Genomic DNA, 21756 nt, shown 5'->3' with positions numbered 1-21756 from the left:
ACATCCAGACATCGAAAGATGACGAATGGGAATAGAAATCACAACTAGACGCCATCGGACGACTAGGAAAAACTCGACGTTTATCGACACCAACGGAGAGGTGACCAGTCATCAACGGATGAACTGGGAAGACTCGACCAGACGTCAACGGACTAACGGGAGAAGCTCGACGTTTATCGACGCCAACGGAGCGGTGACCAGTTATCAACGGATGAACTGGGAAGACTCGACCAGACGTCAACGGACGAACGGGAGAAGCTCGACGTTTATCGACACCAACGGAGAGGTGACCAGTTCACTGAGGAAGGAAAACAAATATTTGCAACTGGAAACCAGACAGGACGTTTACCGACGACTCTACTGGGGATCTCTGACTGGGGAACAACCAGACATTTACCGATGACTGGGATGAGACACAATGTTTACCGACATCGAAAGATGATGTTTACCGATACCAACAAAAGACGACCAGACATTTACAGATGACTGGGAAATAAGATATACAAACAGATGTCAACGGACAATTGGGAAAAACTCGATGTTTATCGACACCAACGGAGAGGTGACCAGACATCAACGGATGAATGGGAAAGGGATACAACCAGACGTCAACGGACGAATGGGAAAAACTCAACGTTTATCGACACCAACGGAGAGGTGACCAGACATCAACAGATGACCTGGGGAAACTCGACCAGACATCAACGGTCGAATGGGAGAAGCTCGACGTTTATCGACACCAACGGAGAGGTGACCAGACATCAACGGATGAATGGGAAAGGGATACAACCAGACGTCAACGGACGAACGGGAGAAGCTCGACGTTTATCGACACCAACGGAGAGGTGAATTTATTGGGGAAAAAGCTAATACAACCAAACGCCAGCGGACGATTGGGAAAAATTCAACGTTTATCGATACCCACGAAGAGGTGGCCAAACATCACTGGGGAATAGGAAGAGATACAACTAAACGTCAACTGACGAATAGGAAAAACTCAATGTTTATCGACACCAACGGAGAGGTGACCAGACATCAACGGATGACCTGGGGAATGGATAGATGTTACGCACATCGAAAGATGATGTTTACCGACACCAACAAAAGACGACCAGACATTTACCGATGACTGGGATGAGACTCGATGTTTACCGACACCGAAAGAATGGTGTTTACCGACACCAAGGAAAGAACACACTCGGGTGCTGACATGACACTTACCGGTATCACAAGAATGACATCTGCATATCAAGGCAAGGCTAAACACTTGCTGGGGATCTCACTTGGGAGAATTAAGCTTTCCTTTTACGAACGAGGAAATAAACCTCTCTCGGGAATTATCAATTCTGAATACTGTCAGGAGCAAATGTACAAATGTTGAGATATGATCCGCCTCTGCCGGGGATATGGTCTGATTAGGTTTCAACACATGAATGCATATGTTTGAATTTTTCTATGGCGTAATGCTCCATATCGAATGGACATGCTACGCGATCTGAGGATGCAATGATTACTACATGCAAGATGCAGAATGATGAAAACTCCTGCTGGGGAGCAAACGGATTACTCTGCTGAGCACACAAACATGAAAAGATTCTCCAACTCTGTGGGGAGACTCTGTCTGAGGAATACTCTGCGGGAAAAAGGCACCAACTTCTCACTTATGCTGGGGAATATCATTGCTGCTTGGGGAAAGAATAGATCCCACCGGGGATAACCTTCACCAGATCCAATCCACTCGGGGACTCCGCTAGGGGAACAACCAATGGCGACTTTACTGGGGAGATCTGTCAATCCACAGGTAGGATAAACTCTGCTGGAGATAATTTTCGCCAAACCTGATCCACTCAGGGAGCTTGTTGGGGAAAACCATCAACACAATCTTCTGCTAGGGAAATCCGCTAGGGGAAATCATTCCACACCCTGATGGGGAAAGGCATAACTCTGTTGGGGAACTAATATACTAGACCACGTTGGGGAAAAGTGTTCACGACCACGCTGGGGATAGCAGTACTTCAAACCAGACTGCTGGGGAACAAAATACTCCACTGACACCTCCGTTGGGGATACAACATCCTTCCAACTTGGTGGGGATTAACAATCTTCCAACTAGCTGGGATTAACCCACTTCCAGACCTGCTGAGGACACATCCTCAATCCTGCTGAGGAAATTCCTGATCTTGAATATTCTGGAGACAAGCCCTGAACTTACTTCATCTGCTGGGGAAAACGCCCATCCCCTCACACTACTGGACAGTGTTGACAACATCTCTGAACAAACCGTGGCTTATCTGCTTCCGCCAGGAACCAAAAGTGATAACCTGCAAACAACAAGGCAAACATGCCTCCAGGGGATTGCATGGACAAGATACACCCAAGTGTACTCAACATTCAAAATGATTTTCAAATGTTTTATCTTTCTGCACGTTATTGTCTAGCCTTCATGTTTTTATATGCAATGTTTATCAAAAATTCGGACGTTTTTGCAAACAAAACAGTAAAAATAAAAACAAGAGAGCAATTTATCTGAATAACGACTTTTATTGATTGAAAATGGGCCTGAAAAGGCGAATACATCTGGAAGCAATTCCTAGAAAGAGGTAATTATGCACAAAAGAAAAAATCTATCCTAATGGCAATGTGAATACGACATCCACTATTTCCCAATTCTGTTATGACTCACAGATCATCAAATTTCTCCCCAAATTCCTTGGTTTCCGAGAAGAATGATTGGACCGATCATACCCTTCGAGATGGTAGACGATAAAGCGCGATGAAGTACAGACAACTCAGACTGCAATCTTCGCTCTAATCCCTCTTTTGCCTGGATCGCCCTTTCGGGTTTTCAATCCACCGGGATACCCATTTTTGCCTAAGCCGCCCTTGCGGGTTTTCGACTTACCGGGTGTACAAATTCTTTTCATTTTTTATCCCTAACTTTTGCCCGAACCTTTTCTCTTTTTTTTTTGGTTCGCCGGGATGCCCTTTCTTGCCTGGACTCTTTCTCTTTTTTTTTTGTCCAGCGGGTCAATTTATGCGAAGTATTTTTTAACTACATCTGAGTTAACAGGGGACGGGAAATCTTCACCATCCATAGTTGTAAGCATCAAGGCTCCACCGGAGAAAACCTTTTTAACAACATATGGACCTTCATAATTAGGAGTCCACTTGCCCCTGTTATCTGTACCGGGAGGAAGGATCCTCTTCAAAACTAGATCACCAGTCTGATAGCTTCGAGGACGCACTTTCTGATCAAAGGCTCTCTTCATCCTTCTCTGATACAACTGCCCATGGCACACAGCTGCTAACCGTCTTTCCTCGATAAGGCTCAACTCGTTAAACCTTGTTCGAATCCACTCAGCTTCATCAAGCTTGACATCCAACAAGACTCTCAGAGAAGGAATCTCCACTTCAATAGGTAGGACAACTTCCATACCATACACAAGGGAATAAGGGGTTGCCCCGGTCGACGTACGTACTGAGGTACGGTACCCATGCAAAGCGAAAGGCAGCATCTCATGCCAATCCTTGTACGTCACGACCATCTTGGTATGGGTACCGTACCTCAGTACAAGGATTGGCAGTACCTCAGACATCTCATGCCAATCCTTGTACTGAGGTACGGTACCCACATCGCGAACGGCCAAGGCGACTTCATGACACTCAAAGGGCTTGGTGGTACATGCACCTTATCAGCATATATCTGACATTTATGGCACTTCCGAGCGTACTTGAAACAATCAGATTCCATAGTCATCCAGTAATAACCGGCTCTCAACAATTTCTTGGACATTGCATGACCACCAGCATCGGTACCAAAAGATCCTTCATGCACTTCTTGCATCAACATGTCTGCCTCGTGTCTATCCACGCATCTGAGCAGAACCATGTCAAAGTTCCTCTTGTACAACACTTCATCCTGATTCAAATAAAAGCTTCCAGCTAGCCTTCTCAGGGTTTTCTTGTCATTCTTTGACGCACCTTCAGGATACTCCTGGCTTTTGAGGAAATTCTTAATGTCAAAGTACCACGGTTTCTCATCAACAACAGACTCGGCTGCAAACACATACGCAGGCCTCTCGAGTGGATTCACCGCAACATGTGGCACATGATTCCACCAATGAACTTTGATCATAGACGACAAAGTAGCCAAGGCATCAGCCATCTGATTCTCATCCCGGGGGACATGATACAACTTCACCTTCTTGAAGAACGTCAGGATTCTTCTGGTGTAATCTCTGTAAGGAATCAAATGCGGCTGATTGGTATTCCAACCTCCATTGACCTAATTAATCACTAGAGCGGAATCTCCATAAATATCCAGAGTTTTGATCCTCAAATCGATGGCTTCTTCTATCCCCGTGATACAAGCCTCATACTCAGCCTCGTTGTTGGTTACATCAAAAGTCAGCCTGGCAGAAAAAGGTATATGAGCCCCTTTTGGATTGATAAGCACCGCCCCAACACCGTTGCCATTCATATTCACAGCCCCATCAAACATCAATGTCCACTTGTCATCAGGATCCGGTCCTTCCTCGACAAGAGGCTCTTAATAATCTTTCATCTTCAAATACATGATGTCTTCATCAGGGAATTCAAACATCATCGGCTGATAGTCATCAATCGGTTGCTCGGCAAGATAATCTGACAGAATACTACCTTTGATGGCCTTCTGTGATGTATATTGGATATCATACTCTGTTAAAATCATCTGCCAACGGGCAACACGTCCGGTGAGAGCCGGCTTCTCAAAGATGTACTTCACTGGATCCATCTTAGAAATCAATAAGGTAGTATGGTTCAACATATACTGCCTCAGTCGGCGAGCAGCCCAGGCCAAAGCACAACAAGTTTTCTCAAGCTGTGAATATTTGATTTCACAGTCGGTAAACTTTTTGCTAAGGTAGTATATGGCAAGCTCTTTTCGACCAGACTCGTCATGCTGTCCCAATACACACCCCATCGAGTTCTCAGTCACTATTAGGTACATTATCAGAGGCCTCCCAGGAACTGGAGGTATAAGGATTGAAGGTTTCTGCAAATACTCTTTTATCTTGTCAAAAGCTTTCTAACAGTCATCATTCCACCTGATTGCTTGATTCTTTCTTAGCAATTTGAATATCGGTTCACACGTGGCAGTTAGGTGAGATACAAACCGTGCAATGTAGTTCAATCTCCCTAAAAACCCACGAACCTGCTTTTCTGTTTTTGGTTCAGGCATTTCTTGAATAGCTTTTACTTTTGCTGGATCAACCTCAATCCCTTTCTCACTGACAATGAAGCCTAAAAGCTTCCCGGATCTCACCCTAAACGTACACTTGTTCGGATTCAGCCTCAGTTTAAACTTTCTCAGCCTATCAAACAACTTTTGCAAGTTTACCAAGTGCTCCTCTTCTGTCTGCGGCTTCGCAATCATATCATCCACGTACACTTCAATCTCTTTGTGCATCATGTCATGAAAGAGAGTCGTCATAGCCCTCTGATAGGTAGCACCGACATTCTTCAGCCCAAATGGCATCACCTTATAGCAAAATATGCCCCAAGGTGTAATGAATGTCGTCTTTTCCATGTCCTCTGGCGCCATCTTAATCTGATTATATCCAGAGAAACCGTCCATGAAAGAGAAAACCGAGGATTGAGCCGTATTATCAACCAATACATCAATGTGAGGTAATGGGAAATCATCTTTTGGACTCGCTCTATTCAAATCCCGGTAATCGACACACATTCTGACTTTGCCGTCCTTCTTCGGCACGGGAACAATGTTGGCCACCCACGGGGGATAAGTAGTTACTGACAGAAAACCCGCATCCAACAGCTTCTGGACCTCTTCCTTTATCTTAACGGCCATATCAGGACTAGTTCTCCGAAGCTTCTGCTTTACTGAAGGACAATCTTCTCTGAGAGGTAGCCTATGCACCACAATATCGGTATCCAACCCAGGCATATCTTGATACGACCAGGCGAATATCTCCACATACTCTCTCAGCATCTCAATCAACCTTCTCTTGACATCTTCCTTCAAATTAGCCCCGATCTTGATCTCTTTTCTGGCGTCCTCAGTACCAAGATTAATAATCTCCAACTCCTCCTGATGAGGTTGGATAACCCTTTCCTCTTGCTTCAATAATATGACCAATTCTTTAGGGAGTTCACAGTCTTCCTCACTCTCCTCTTCAGCTTGGTAGATGGGATTATTGAAATCATACTGAGCCATAATAGAACTGTTCATAGTGGAGTCCGTAAGATCACTTCTGCATGTTTAATGCTTTATTTTAGAAAAAAGAGTTCAAGAAAGTCGCAGAAACAAAAACATTGCCATTTTTATTTTTTTTGAAAATGAAAAACAAAAACAGAAAGACAAGGATCACAAAATTGTTTGCAAAACGTCCTTTATTAATGATATCATTGAAAAACATGATGAGGCCCTACAATGAACCACTACGCCTTGGGCAGAACGTAGGGTTTTGTGCAAAATGAAAAACAAAAGAAAATTACTCTGTTTGAAGAGTAACTTAGACCACATCTTCCGCTGTCCAGTTGTTGATTGACTCCCCTGGTGCACACGGGCGAACCCAGTTGTCTAGATCATAATCACTATCACATTCTTCACCACCGGTTGCAAAGACATCGCCATGATTCATCAGCCCAGCGCTGGTAAAGGTACTCGGCCCTTTCTGCTCAATCTGCTCCGCCTGCAGAGGTTGATAACCAATACCGAACTTATCTTCTTTGACGGGCAAATCCACCATCTTGCCCCAGCCTTCTGACTTACCAGAGTTGACAACCTCCATAGCTTGCTTATACGATGCAATTGAGGCACCTGGCTTCTTCTGCTCAGCAAAAGCCACCCTCTCAAGAGCAACAGTCTCGAATGCCTGGCATAAAGTTTCATGGATCTCGCCATTCACCTCTACATACTTAAAAGAGGATAGGTGACTCACCAGAATGTCCTCTTCACCGCACACAGTCACAATCTGACCATTCCAGACATACTTCAACTTCTGGTGGAGAGTTGACGAAACTGCCCCAGCTGCGTGTATCCAAGGACACCCTACTAAGCCACTATATGCTGGCTGAATGTCCATCACATAGAAGATAATATCAAACACCTCCGGGCCAATCTTCACTGGCAACGTGACTTCACAAAAAACAGACCGTTTGGATCCATCAAATGCACGAACAATCAGATCGCTTGGAGTGAGGACAACCCCTTCAACATCAATCTTACTCAGGATGTTCTTGGGCAACACATTCAAAGACGAGCCAATATCCACCAACACGTGTGACAATACTGTGCCTTTGCACTCCATAGTGATATGCAGGGTCTTATTATGGTTGCGACCTTTAGGCGTCAAATCCAAGTCTGTAAACCCCAAACCATGCCTGGTACTCACATTAGCAATCACGCCCTCCAACTGGTTGACAGAGATCTCTTGAGGCACGTATGCCAGATTCAGCATTTTCAACAAGGCATTACGGTGTGCCTCAGAGCATAGCAGCAATGAGAGTATAGAAATCTTGGATGGAGTCTGATTCAACTGATCTACAATCTTGTAGTCACTCTTCTTTATAATCTTCATAAAATCCTCCACGTCTTTCTCTAATGAGCCTTCAGGCGCTTCTTTCTGAGCAGGTTCTTCCTCAACCACAGCTTGCTTACCCTTAGCTTTGGCGAGAGCCTCAGCATTGTTGTCTCTCAACGGTTGCGGTGCAAACACACGACCACTCCTGATAAACCCTCCTGGTCCCCCGACATTGTGCACAACTGGACTTGCAATCACAGGAGTTCTACCCGACAACCCAATAGTCACTGGAGCTTGATTAACTGGCCTGACCTGACTTTCAGCCCTTCTGTTGCTGCGATAAGCGTTGTCATACTTCCACGGCACGACCCTACTATTCTCAACCGGTCTTCTACCCGAAGCAACAATAGTAGTGGTAGCATTGACAGTTACTGGCGCAGAAATGGTAACTGGAGTACCACCAGTTGTAGGAGCACTGACAGTTCTCTGGCCACGTTCCTCGGATGGTTTGAAATAGATGGTGACAGTTGACACCACCCCACGTTCTTTAACAGCCCGACTAAACTGCAGACAGCCCTCATCAATCAAACCTTGGATACCAGCCCTCAACTGTACACAACCATTCTTTGAACCTTCACAATCTGAACAGCCCTGATCACAGCCCGGGAACACTTCCCCACTCAACAGACGATTTTTCACAACTAGCAATGAGGTCTGAACATCTTCAACATCAACTATCCAGTCAACAACTTCTCCATCTTCCAAATTATTTACCCTATGCGCACCATGCTGAGGCATAGGATTGTTCACAACATTCGGCACAGGAGCAAAATTGATAGTTTTGGCGTCAATTAAGTCCTGGACCTTATGATGAAAAGCCCGACAGTTCTCAATATGGTGCCTCGGTGCACCGGAGTGGAAGTCACAACGTACGTTGGCATCATACCCAGGTGGTATCTTTGTCAACGGAGCCATTGTACGCAACTCAACGAACCCCAATCTGAGCAGTTCGGGCAGCAATTCAGCGTAGGTCATTGGCAACGGGTCGAAACGTCGATCCGGCATCCTCTGTCTCGGCTGAAACGGACGTTGCTGTTGTTGTTGTGGTGGTGGTTGTTGAACTCTCTGTTGTTGCTGTTGTCGAGGTTGAGGTGCTGGAATGGTTACAGCGGCAACCTGGAGATATTGCCCTATATTCACACTTCTTCTATGCTGCACAGCATTGGTTTCACCCTCCCTCATACGGGGTGCCCCAGCAAACGACTTCTTTGAAGATGAGGAACCAACATCCTGAATCTTCCCAGCTTTAATAAGGCTCTCTGTCCTCTCCCCACAGATTACCACATCAGAGAAACTACCGAATGGGCAACTTCCCATCCGGTCCATGAATACACCTTGTAATGTACCGATGAACATATCGGTCAGTTCCCTCTCCAGCATAGGGGGTTGTACTCTTGCAGCCAACTCACGCCATCTCTGGGCATACTCCTTGAAACTTTCTCCTGATTTCTGACATAGACTCTGCAACTGAGTCCGGCTCGGCACCATGTCCATATTATGTTTATATTGCCTCAAGAAGGCTTCACCCAGATCTCTCCAACTTCTGATGGACTCTCTTTTCAGCTCCATGTACCAATCCAAGGAAGCTCCAGACAAGCTGTCCTGGAAGAAGTACATCCATATTTTTTCGTCATCTGTATAGGCAGAGATTTTCCAGTAATAGGCCTGCACATGGGTGCGAGGACAAGAAGTATCGTTGTATCTGTCAAATGAGGGCGCCTTGAACTTGTAAGGGATTCTCAATCCTTCCACCAGACCCATGTTTGTGACATCAAAACCCAAAGAGTTCTGACACTCCATGGCTCTGATCTTCTCAGTTAGGGCATCAACCTTCCTATCCCTCTCTTCAACTCTTACCACCTCATCCTCATCACTGAGCAAGGTAAACATATCTTCCTGCCTGTTAACCAGCGGAGCAGGATGGCGCACGGGAGCACGGGTTGCTCTGGCATTAACAGTCTCTGCAGCAAGAGGTTGTCCATTGATTCTAATTCCCCTCAATTCATCCCCTACAGCATAGTCATTGACGGGAGCAACAACAGCAACATTGTCATTAACAGGTGCACCCACTGGTGAAGCACGACTAGGTGGTGGGAGCACAACTTCTTGTCTCTGGGCTAAGGCACGCAGCTCCTCTTGCCCTTGAACGACCCCTTGCATCATTGTCATGAATTGGGCCATGTTAGCCCTCATCTCAGCCAACTCAGCTAGCACTTGGTCCATGTTCCTCTGTTGATTCAATCTGGTTGCGTAGCGGTGCGAACGTTGATCAACTATCCTGCCTGACACAGGAACCAGAGTGAGAAGTCTCGAGCAAGAACACCTGTAATGCAAAATGATATGTGTATGATGCTTATGATGCGTATGATGCACATGATATGTTCATTTCTCAGGCATTAAAGAACCTAATTCATCTTTCAAGAAATGGCAACCTGCAACAAGGACAACATAGAAACAACATACACCATATAACTGAGCACAAGGTGAAACATCAACAATCTCATCTATAGATATGAGCAACAAGGATTATACAACATAATTCAAGCAAAGATCCCAAATGATCAGAGTACAACAACTGAATCCCATCCAACAAGCCTGGAGGTGATTCTCAACATAAACAATAGAGATATGAGCTAAGACAAATGGCTTCCAGGAATGAGAGTCTTCAGGTATTGACACTGGTCTATCAACAGGTCACATTCTGAACATTCTGGCAGAGGAGTGATCTTCTCCTTCAGTTGTCTTCTGAGCTCCACAACTTCTCCTCCAAGCTGGCTCTCTGATGCATGTCTCAAGTTTACCTCCTTCTTCAATTGGATGTCTTTGTCTTTGAGTTTCTTCTCCAAGTCTTTTATCTTCTTCTGGTAAGTAGCTTCAGCTCTCTGCAACCTCAAGCACTCACGGTGTTCTGCATTCAACAGTGCCTCCATCTCCTCATAAGACCTCTTCTTGCTATTCAATCTAGCAACATCTTCACCCTACATGCCTTTGAGTTGATGAGCCAAGTTCAACTTATCAGCTTTGGCTTTGTAAAGCTCTATCTGGGTATCTTGTTCCTTCTCTTTCAACCGACGATTCTCCATCAAGGCTTGCTTGTACTGCTCAGCAGGCACACTCTCAGCAAGGATCAAAGGTGGTTGCTCTTGCAATGACTCCATCCTATCATAGGGAAACAACAAAGTCTCAACTCTCTTCTTGACCCAATCAAGGTAATCAGGCATAACTACTGCAAACTTCTTCCCCATAACAGCTCCATCCTTGACACCAATGGACTTCCAAGCTCTTCCTACTTGCTCCAATCTAGCAGGGTCACTCTGCTTCTCAAAATACACACTTTCGGCTATCTCAACATCAAGTGGTCTTCCATTCAGCACAAACCCTAATTGGCGAAGAGAAAGAACCGGGTTGTAATTAATGCAACCCTTAGTCCCTACAAGTGGCACATTACGAAACTCTCCACAACTCATGATGACATTACGCACATCCATCCGGTAAGATTGCCACCTGATATCATAAGAGGTAAGAGACATAACTCTCTGAATCCACTTATGAGTGCTCTGAGCATCCACAAAAGGTCCACTGACTGGCAGAAGAGACAAGAACCAACTGAGCAACAATGGGAGACAACATCTGATAGCTCCACCCTTACCATGCCTACTGTGAATAGCATAGTAAGTGTCAGCTAACAAAGTAGGAACTGGGTTTCCTCCAATGAAGATAGTGACTGCAGCAAAGTCCACATAATTGGGCATACTCGGGAACAAGACAATCCCATAAATCATGATAGCCAACTGAGCATGCAAAGCTTCCCAATTTCCCTTCTTTGCTTCCTCTCTAGCCATCCTCAACAGGAACTTCAAAGGCAACCCTACCACATCACCGCTCGACTTCCAATTGTCACTCACTTCTTTGATACTCAGATGGAGAGCTCTGGAAACCACTCTGAAATCAACCTCCTTTGGAACATCCAAGAAAGGAACCTGATATCGGACCGGGACATTCAGCAGAATGGAGTACTCCTCGAGAGTGGGTGCTAACTGGTAATCCTGGAAAGTGAAACAACGGAGCTCTGGGTCATAGAACTGTAGAAGAGTCTGCAACGGCACTAGATCTACCACCATCTTCAACAGTGTGAACAAATCCCCATACGAATCAGTAAATACCTTCTGATTACCGCCGGTCACCAGGTTGCTCAACTCTATCAGAGACGTCAAAGGCTCACGGTGAAAACTGTAGGAACAAGTCTTCCGCTTCAACTCTGGAACGGCTGCCATCTCTCACAGTGAATAGACCCCTGAATGAACCTGAGAAATGATATGCATGAAGAGATTAGCTTTTTTTCTTTTGATTCTTTTTCTTGATTTTTCATTTTTCTTTTTTCATTATTTTTTTTTGAAAATAAATATGTTATGATGCAAATGATGCAAACACGACTGGCTGGCGGTGTATCTTGGAGCACAGGTTCAAAGCTTCGGATTGAATTCAGAACCACAAAGTCATCTGAGACCCAAAATCATCTAAGACCCAATCTGCAGAACCAAGTCACCAACAGGACCAAGAGTTACCAATAAGTCACCAACAAGTCACCAACGGTACCTGTAATAATGATCATTCCCTCCCCACTCACGGGTGTAATCTAGGCCAGGGTAAAGTCGAGAGAAACGCAGGATAAACAACCCTTTCATAGAATATCATCATGCACACACCCGAAGTATGTACCGATAATACCCCATCAGGATCTGAACTGCTCGTGATATCAAGTTCCGCTAAGTGGCGCAATACCACCCGCTTCCCAAGAATCACTCTATTCCTAGGTGTCCTAGAGTTCACTCATAGCCTGGGTATTGGGCCTTTTACCTCATGTAACTCCCGCCCCAACAGAGAAACAGACAACCAGCCAGCACAATGAAAATATGATGAATGCAAACATAAATGCAAACATAAATGCAAATATATACGAATAAATGCAATAAATAAGACAACAAAAGCAACCAAACCCTATCCTATAGAGCGCTAGGAGAGACTCGCTTAGGGAAGATGGACCAGCAAGAGGTCAACTTCTCTTAGATTTCCCCAACAGAGTCGCCAGCTGTCGCATTACGTGAAAAACCGGCCGGAAAACGAAACAACAGAGCCGCCACCGTGGGTTATTTATCCCAAAAGAGGGAAAGGAAACGCTCGAAGTAAACCTGGAAAAGACATGGTCTCGCGACCAGAGAAAGATGGGATCGGGAGTCGGTTATGCGAAGGGAAGGTATTAGCACCCCTACGCATCCGTCGTACTCGACGGGATCCACGCACAAAAGAAAGGATAAGGTTGCTAAAAACTGCTTAAACACCACACAAGGCTTGAAGGAAACACAGAAAGACAAGAGAAACTGACTCGGCAGGACATCGCATCCTGGGCCTACGTAGTCTGTCAGGCACAGACATCAGAGTCGACGTAGTTCGGGACAGGGGGAAACATGCTCGCTAGGATGTCGCATCCTATGCATATGTATCTTCTCTAACCAGAGGAAGAATCAGAGCACTCGTAGCTTGGCTAACGCATGCCAAACAAAACCCACACAGGAATCCGACTGCCAATCGCTGGACTTACGTCAGACTCCACACAAACAAGCAATCATGGAAACTGAATGCCAATCGCTGGACTTACATCAGACTCCGAACCAACAAACACACACAGGAAACCAACTGCCAATCGCTGGACTTACGTCAGACTCCAAACACACAAACAAGACACAGGAAGCCAACTGCCAATCGCTGGACTTACGTCAGACTCCGAACCAACAAACACACACAAAAGGGGTTAAAAAAGCAAAAGGCTGCCCAGAGAGATCAACTCAATCTCCTGCCTACGTACCTCATCTGGTATGAGGATCAGGGCGACGTAGTTCCCCTACGCAGGGAAAGAACTTCTAACCTAACCAGAGACAAAGGGAGATAACAAGCTACTAGGGAGACTACGACTCGAGCCTAGAAGTTGTCATGCATACGATCCCTATGTTGAGGTCTCTATCCTAACTTGCACAGGAAGCAAGCTAACCTAAACAACACCGGCAAATACATACAAGCACAAAAGCAAGCACACACACTATATGCAAACAAATGGGCTCATACAAGGTTAGGCTGTAAACACAAGCCAAATGGAATCGGGTGTAGTTAGCTCTTAACCCTAACATTGAGAGTTAGGGTGAAGCATATGAAATGGGAAGTGAGGGTAAGACCTCACAGCTCTTATCCCTGGCCTGGGAGAGCTTGACTCAAAGTAGAAGGTGTGAGAGTTTAGAATGTAGGAACTCTTCTCCACAGATGACTGACACAACATGATCTTGGGTTATTATCCACAATGCATCAACACAAGGTGTGTGAGCAAAGTGAATGACACACTGAGTAGCAGGAGATGGATTGCACATCCCTTTTATCTGCCAATTGCCTCTTAAGAGGTCTTTACCTGCTTGGCACAAATTTAAACATTCACAAGCATTGCCTCTTAAGGAGGGCTTCAGACAGGTGCCTGCCCACATAACAGGACACGTCTTCCAGACTACATGAAGTCAAAGGAATTATACCTCAGTGGTTAAGCAACCAAGCAAAGCAAAACAAGTTCAAAAGAACTCAAAGCAACTTAGGTACCTGTGAAAAATCTAAACCAATCAGTTCAACTGTACAGACAAACAGTCAACAGGCAATAACAAACAGACAGACAATGTTCACAATGTGCAAGCCACAATGCAAACTCAAATGAGTTAACATCAACCTACAAAACACACAAGTGTTAGTAATCAAGAGCAAACAGCAATGCTCAAATGAGGAAGCATCATCAACTATGGATTTGGATGTTTAAACCTGAAATCAAAGCCCACATGTAAGCCACAAACCACTAGGTCAAAGCCTAGGGTCAAAGATGGATCAAAAATTCAAAACAGAACATGAAACTTAACATGAATCATCTTCATCCAATCAAGAACACATCTCAAAAAGTCCCATATCAAAATCATTAATCATATTCATTTCATGAGCAAAACATGGCAAGACATGCAAATGGTAATCACATTGAGACATCAGAAGAAACAAATGCACATCAAATCAAAAATGACTCAAATAATCTTGACAAAATTCATGAGCAAACAGGACATATAACATGATCATCACACAAAAAATTAGAAGCATTGGACATCATTAGGCATGACAATCACATAGCATAAACAAGACAATCACATGTGTGACACAAATTGTCACACCAACTTAGCATAATCATAAAACAGAGATGAATCATGGTAAAAATCTCAAACCAATGCCAAAACATCACTCAACATGTCTAGAATCCACACACAAAATTTCAGAAGCATTGGATAATTTTTGAGCATTTTATGATGAATGGAATAAGGCAAGGTCAAACATGTATATGCATTCAAACACCCTAGGACAAATCATTTTTTAAGCCAGGCACAACTTTCGAATTTATACTCATAAAGAACTAGACAACCTGAGGAACACAATGCAAAAAATTAGAGATCATTTGGTGCATTTTTCAATTTATGGTGATTTTTGGAAGTTGATAGAAAAAAATGAAATCAAAAATGAACCAAGCATGAAAATATGAAAGGAAAATGAATAATGCATGGCAGTTGGAAAGTGACTTCGCCCGGTATCGAACCAGGGACGATTTTGAATCCCCTAGCGCGCGCATCCAAAACGACTGTGTTTTGGTATTCAAACCCTAAACACGCGCGCTGCATGGATTTCGTAGCTAATCTCAAAATTACACATGCAAGTTTTGTAGCTAAATCGAAGCAATGCCCTAGCAATAACTGGAAACGCAGAAACACATGCATGAACGATGAAGATCATGAAGATCTTCATACGACTTTTCCAGATTTCACAAAAACGTTCCAGAAACGAATGAAACTTATACCAATCAACTCGTCCTTCCACATACATCACAGATCGAGCAAGGATTCATGCAAAAACAACACATATTATCCAAATCGAAGAAATTAAAGTTGAGCACTCAAACTTCAATTGAACATATCTTGCTTAAAGCAGCACCAAATCACTCCAAATTTTCATCAGCATTATCACCAATCAATGAATTACAAGAATATCACAACCATTTGCAAAATAGAAGAGGTCGAATTCTGACCTGTTGAAGAACAGAAGTTGATTCAGCTTGCTTCAAGGCCTGGCAATGCTTCAATCCTTCTCCACACTGCTTAAGGAAGTGAATGATGATGAAATGGAAGCTTGAATGCACACAAATCTAGCTCAATCTTCAATTGCCATGGATGCTTCACACTTTGGATCTAGCTCAATATGCCACAATTTCTCTTGATTCCACGTCCAAATGTGCTCAGAAATGCCTCATGAACATGAATTGATCAATGAAAAGTGTTTGTGTTTGAAGAATTTTGGAAAAAAGTTTGAGAGAATTTTTTTGAGAATTTGTGATTCTAGATTTGAAAATGTGCTAATGGTGAAAACAGTTAGGGTTAAGTATATATATGCCATGCTAATGAAGTTTTAATCATGCTTAGGCCAAATGCAATTGTGATTAATCCATTTTGTGGTGTTTGTGCAAAAATGCTTTTTCACCTCACACTCATGCCATGCACGTGAACAGTACATGTTTCTGGCCCAAAATGCCTTAAAATGAGTCCATGCATATATTAGAATTGGTTTGGTATGCTCATGATCAATTAAAATGACTTTATGCAATTTTCATCCAAAAACTTCATGAATAAACCAAAGGCCATGCAAATGAAATTCATGTCAAATAATGGTATGCTTGGAAAATACATGTTATAAGGATCAAAATGCAAAAAGAACCACTCATTTTGGAGTTTTGGTTTGAAAGTTATGTCCATTTGAAGTTTGAAACACACTTTGCCATGATTGGACCATATCTCCTCAACCACATATGAGAAATTCATGATCTTGGACTTTTTGGAAATGGGAGAGAAAGATCTTCAACTTTCATTTGAAGCATTCTTGATGATGTAATATTGAGTTGAAGTTGGTCCAAAATCTTTCCATTTTTGGAAAGTTCGAATTACAGGTCACCTGCTATTTTTGGAAAGTCTTGATCTGACTTCAAACTCTTCAATGTTGATGTTTGAAATGTCAAATGAGACTTGTTTGAGCATGAATGAGGCATCTCTAACCACTTCCCACCTTCAAATTCACAATTGACTGTGCAGTTGACTTCTGTTGACTTTTCAGGGCCTCAAATGATTTGCACATGGACTGATGAGTTCTGAGCCTTCAGCACTTGGCCAAGCTACTTCAAAATGATCCTTGGGTCATATGAACTCATTGTACCAACCCTAGGTCTTTGATCTCATGGAGAATGCTCTTGTTGCTTTGCACAGCTGAATCTCCTAACCAATCTTGACTGATGATATGCAATGGACTATGCAATGACAATGCAATGTTAATGACCTAAAAATGAAATGTATACATAAATGGGAGGTGCAAATTTGAGGTGCTACAAAAGGAAAGGTTAGAAAGCGAACAAAAACCGAGAAGTTTTATCAAATCAAAAACTAATAAAAATGTCAGAGATCTGGGTAAGGGGGTTGGTTATGCAATGGGAAGGTTTTAAGCTCCCAAAACATTCTTAGTACTCTAAGGGAGCCCTTTTTATAAATGTTGTATGGTAGGTTGGTATTTATGAAAATATTTGTGCAAACATGATTGGGGAGATGAGAAAAGAATATACAAATTATTTACAATATTTTTTTTTGAATGGATAAACCCATTGCCTACGTGCCATCTTAAAAAGGTAGGATCAAAACCTCGTAGTTCGAGGTAAAAATCTCAAAAAATAAGTTGGTGGATTGATTGGTCAAAAGCCTTAAGGTCTTTTGTTATCAAAGGGAGAAAACTCAACGTAAACCACAAATCCACCATGTGAGGAGAGCTTCAACATACTAGTGAGGGACCCACCCTATAATAAGTATGGAAGACTTATAGTCCAATCACTAAGGATAAGGTGAGGTTTACATCAACCACTATGATAACTCAAACCTAATAGCTAATGTTTATGAAAAGCTTTGGCAAAGGTGGCCATTGGAACCACAAAAAGGTTTTAAGTGAGTTGTATTTACAAAATTAGAAGTATTCACAAAAATAAAGTCAAAGTTGACTTAAAGTTCAATTCAAAATAAGTGTTATGAAAAGAGTTTGAAAAAATCAAAGGCATAGTGCCTAGGTTTGTAAGTTTGAAAACAATGTTAATGTTTGCATAAAAAGTTTGGCTTGGGTTAGAGTGGAGAGAAGAAGAGAAGGGCTAGGTCCTAAACATGCAAAGATGAGGGGAGAGAAATAAAACCACTTAGAGTTCCCTTCTTGAGATCATAAAGATGATCCAAGTTGCTCCTTTCCTTTGGACTTAGCAAGGAATAAGCAATTCGCTCAAGCAATCAAGCAAATAATCAATCAAGCTCCTAGGATCTTCCAATTTGGACTTGTCTCTCTTATCTTGGATGCTCATGACAATGGTCCTTCTAATTAGCTCAAGTTTGGGATCCCTATCACAAGAACACACAAATCAAAAGGTACCACAATGCAATAAAAAGAATGGACAAGAGTGAGTTTAGAATTAGGAGTCCTTTCAATTCATCTTTCAAGATTAAGCATTCTAAACGCATGGGGCCTAGTTGCTCTTCAACATGTTTAGCATTCTAAAGGCATGAGGCCTAGTTTCTCTTGAAACTCCATTTATCATAGGTAAGGTCCTAATTCTAAGTCCTTTCTCCTTTTTCACTGGGTTCACACAAACAAAAACAAAACAAGCACAAGGCAATAGTATATACACAATAATGTGCTCAAGTGAGCAAAAGGCAAATTGCATAAGCATAAACATGAGCTCAAGTGAGCAAAGGGCAAAGACAATTGAATTAATGAGCAAGAAAATAAATTGCATTAAAGTAAATTGCAAGAATTAAATGCTTGAATTAAAAGTTAGTAATTAGTAGTTAGTGTTAGTGTGCCATAAGGCAATTTAGCGCTATGTTAAGCAATCGTAAGTGGTCTAATGTAGTAGTCACACCTATCTGAGTCCGGTCAATAAAACTATAGGCAAATAAACACAAGTTAGATATCATGACTAGTAAGCAAAGCTCCTACAACTTGCCATTCCAAAAGAAGAGAAAAATGACCTTGTATGGATTTAGGTTTTTTGCTTGACCAAGAAGCAACCTATCTTGGACACAAAGCAATTCACTTGACCTTTGATCAAGATGAATTTGATTTGGATCAAAGAAGGTTAAGCCTCTCATATGTCAAGGCTAACCACCAATCATTAACTCATTGGTCAAAAGTAAAGAAGAAGAAGAAGATTGAAATGGAATCTACATAATTGAAATTCAAATGACATAAGCAAAACACATTGATCAAACATGAATGGAATCAACATCAATCAATGGTAAACAGAAGTGAGATGAAGCTTAGAAGTCAAGAAATAACAAAAATATTTTTGGTATTTTTGAAATTAAAATAATACTTGAAATAAAATGAACAAATAAAGGTCAAACTTCAAATCCAATTCAAATCAACTTGGAAAAGTCCAATTGGATCTGTAGCGGGGTATTCGTTACCATTAGAGATATTGACTAAATCCAAGGTAAATCATACAATTTGAGTCTCCACCGCACTTCTATTTATCCAAAGGAATGGTTAGAAAGCGAACAAAAACCTGATAGTTTTAACAAAAACTAGTAAAAGAAACAGAGATCTGGGTAAGTGGGTTGGTTATGCAATGGGAAGGTGTTAGGCACCCAAAACATCCTAGGTACTCCTAGGGAGCCCTTTTCATACTTGTTGTAAGGTTGGTATTTTGTGAAAATATGTTTGTGCAAACATGATTGAAGAGATGAGAAAAGAATATACAAGTTATTTACATTTTGTGTTTGAATGGATGAACCCATTGCCTACGTACCATCTTTAAGAAAGATTAGGATCAAAACCTCATAGTTCGGGGTAAAAATCTCAAAACAAATTAGTGAATTGATTGGTCCAAAAGCCTTAAGGTCTTTTGTTATCAAAGGGAGAAAACTCAACCAAACCACAAATCCACCATGTGAGGATAACTTCAACATGCTAGTGAGGGGTTAACCCTATAATAAGCATGGAAGACTCATTGTCCATCACTAAGGACATAGGTGAGTATTACATCTACCAAAAAGATAACTCAAACCTAATAGCTAAAGGTTATGGAAAATTGACTAAGAAGGTGGCCATTAGAACCTCAAAAGCACATTTGAATGGGTTATGTTTACCAATTAGAAGTATTTATAAAATGGTCAAAGTTGACTTAAAGATTCAATTCAAAATAAGTGTTATGAAAAAGAAATTTTAAAATCAAAAGCATAAGGCTTAGGTTTCTAATTTTGAAAACAAATGGTTAAATGTTTGCATAGAAGGTTTTGGCTTGGGTTAGAGTGGAGAGAAGAAGAAGAATGGCTAAGTCCTAAGTAAAACAAAAGGTGAGGGATAAGAAATGAAACCATACTAGGAGTTCCTCTCTTGATATCATATTGATGATCCAAGTAGCTCCCATCCTTTGGAATAAACAACCACAAAGTATAAGCAATCAAACAAATCTCATAAGAGATCCTCAATGTATCTTGTATCTTCCACTTGGACGAACATGGTAATGATCCTCCAATTAAGCTCAAATGGGAACTCCTAGCACAAAACACACACATCAAAAGTTCCATGAAGTGAAACAAGAATGGACAAGAGTGAGTTTAGAGATTTGGTTCTTCTAATCCATCTTCATCATTAAGATCCTTTTACTCCAATTTCGCATAAGGAAGGTCCTAGAAGCTAAGTCCAATTCTCCATTTCTTTGCATAGGGAAAGTCCTAGAAACTAAGTCCATTTCTTTGCATTTGGTCTATAATAATCAAAACAAAAACACAAGCACAATAATATATACACAATTATATGCTCAAGTGAGCAAAAGGCAAATGGCATTAACATAAACATGTGCTCAAGTGAGCAAAGGGAAAATCAAATGGATAAAATGTGCAAGAATAGTAAATTGCATAAAAGTAAATTGCATAAGGTAAATGTTAATTGTCAATAGTTAGTGTTAGTAGTTAGTGTGCCATAAGGCAAATTTAGCGCTATGTTAAGCAATCGTAATTGGACTTATGTATAAGTCACAACTATTTGAGGCCGGTCAATAAAAATGTAGGCAACAAACACAAGTTAGGAGTCTTGATTAGTGAACCAAGTCCCAACAACTTTCCATGCCAAAAGGAGAAGAGAATTGATCTTGTATTGGTTTAAGCCTTTTGCATGATTTAAAAGACAACCTATCCTTAATGCAAAGCCATTCACTTGATCAATTGATCAAGATGAATTAGATTTGGATCAAGGAAGATTAAGTCTCCATAATCAATGCTAACTTATCAACCTTCAACTCATTGATCAAAAAGAAAAAGAAGAAGAAGAAGGAGATGAATAATGGAGAATGGAAATGGCAAAATAAAAGTGCATTAAATGAAACATCATGTACCAATTCTCATATGTTGACCAATAACATTGAAAGTCAAGGTCAAACAATCAAAAACAGAAGTGAGATGAAGATTGGAAGTCAAGAAAAGAATAAAATATTTTTGGCATTTTTTAAAATTTAAAATAAACATGAATTAAAATATTAAAGAAAGGTCAAACTTCAAAATCACTTCAAATCAACCTTGAAAGGTCCAAATGATTTATCCTAAGTTCAACAAGGTCAAACAAAGTTTGACAAAAAATTTCAGCATTTTTAAAAGTCAGAAACTATTTTTTATCAATTAAAAATGAATAAAAATAACCCAATGGAACTAAAATCTCAAATAAATCTCAAATCAATTCAAAAATTGATGAGAATATTTTTCATAGATCCATCATCACTCAAATAGGTTAGGAAAATATTTTTGTATTTTTTGAATATCAAAAACTATTTAAAATGAATTAAAAATAACCAGAAAAGAGAAAATTCACAAAAAATACCAAATGATGAAATAAAAAATATTAAAATTCAGAAATAGAAACTAGAATTTATTTGGGAAATAATGCAATTGGTCCCATAATTTTTGGATAAAAAATAAGAGAGATATGATTTTTTGAAATAAAAGGAATTAAAGAAAATAAAAACAAAAATTATAAAATGCAA

The sequence above is a fragment of the Lathyrus oleraceus genome, chromosome 2 (assembly GCF_024323335.1).
Source record: "Lathyrus oleraceus cultivar Zhongwan6 chromosome 2, CAAS_Psat_ZW6_1.0, whole genome shotgun sequence".
Classification (NCBI taxonomy): Eukaryota; Viridiplantae; Streptophyta; class Magnoliopsida; order Fabales; family Fabaceae; genus Lathyrus; species Lathyrus oleraceus.
Note: the sequence above shows the minus strand (reverse complement) of the source record.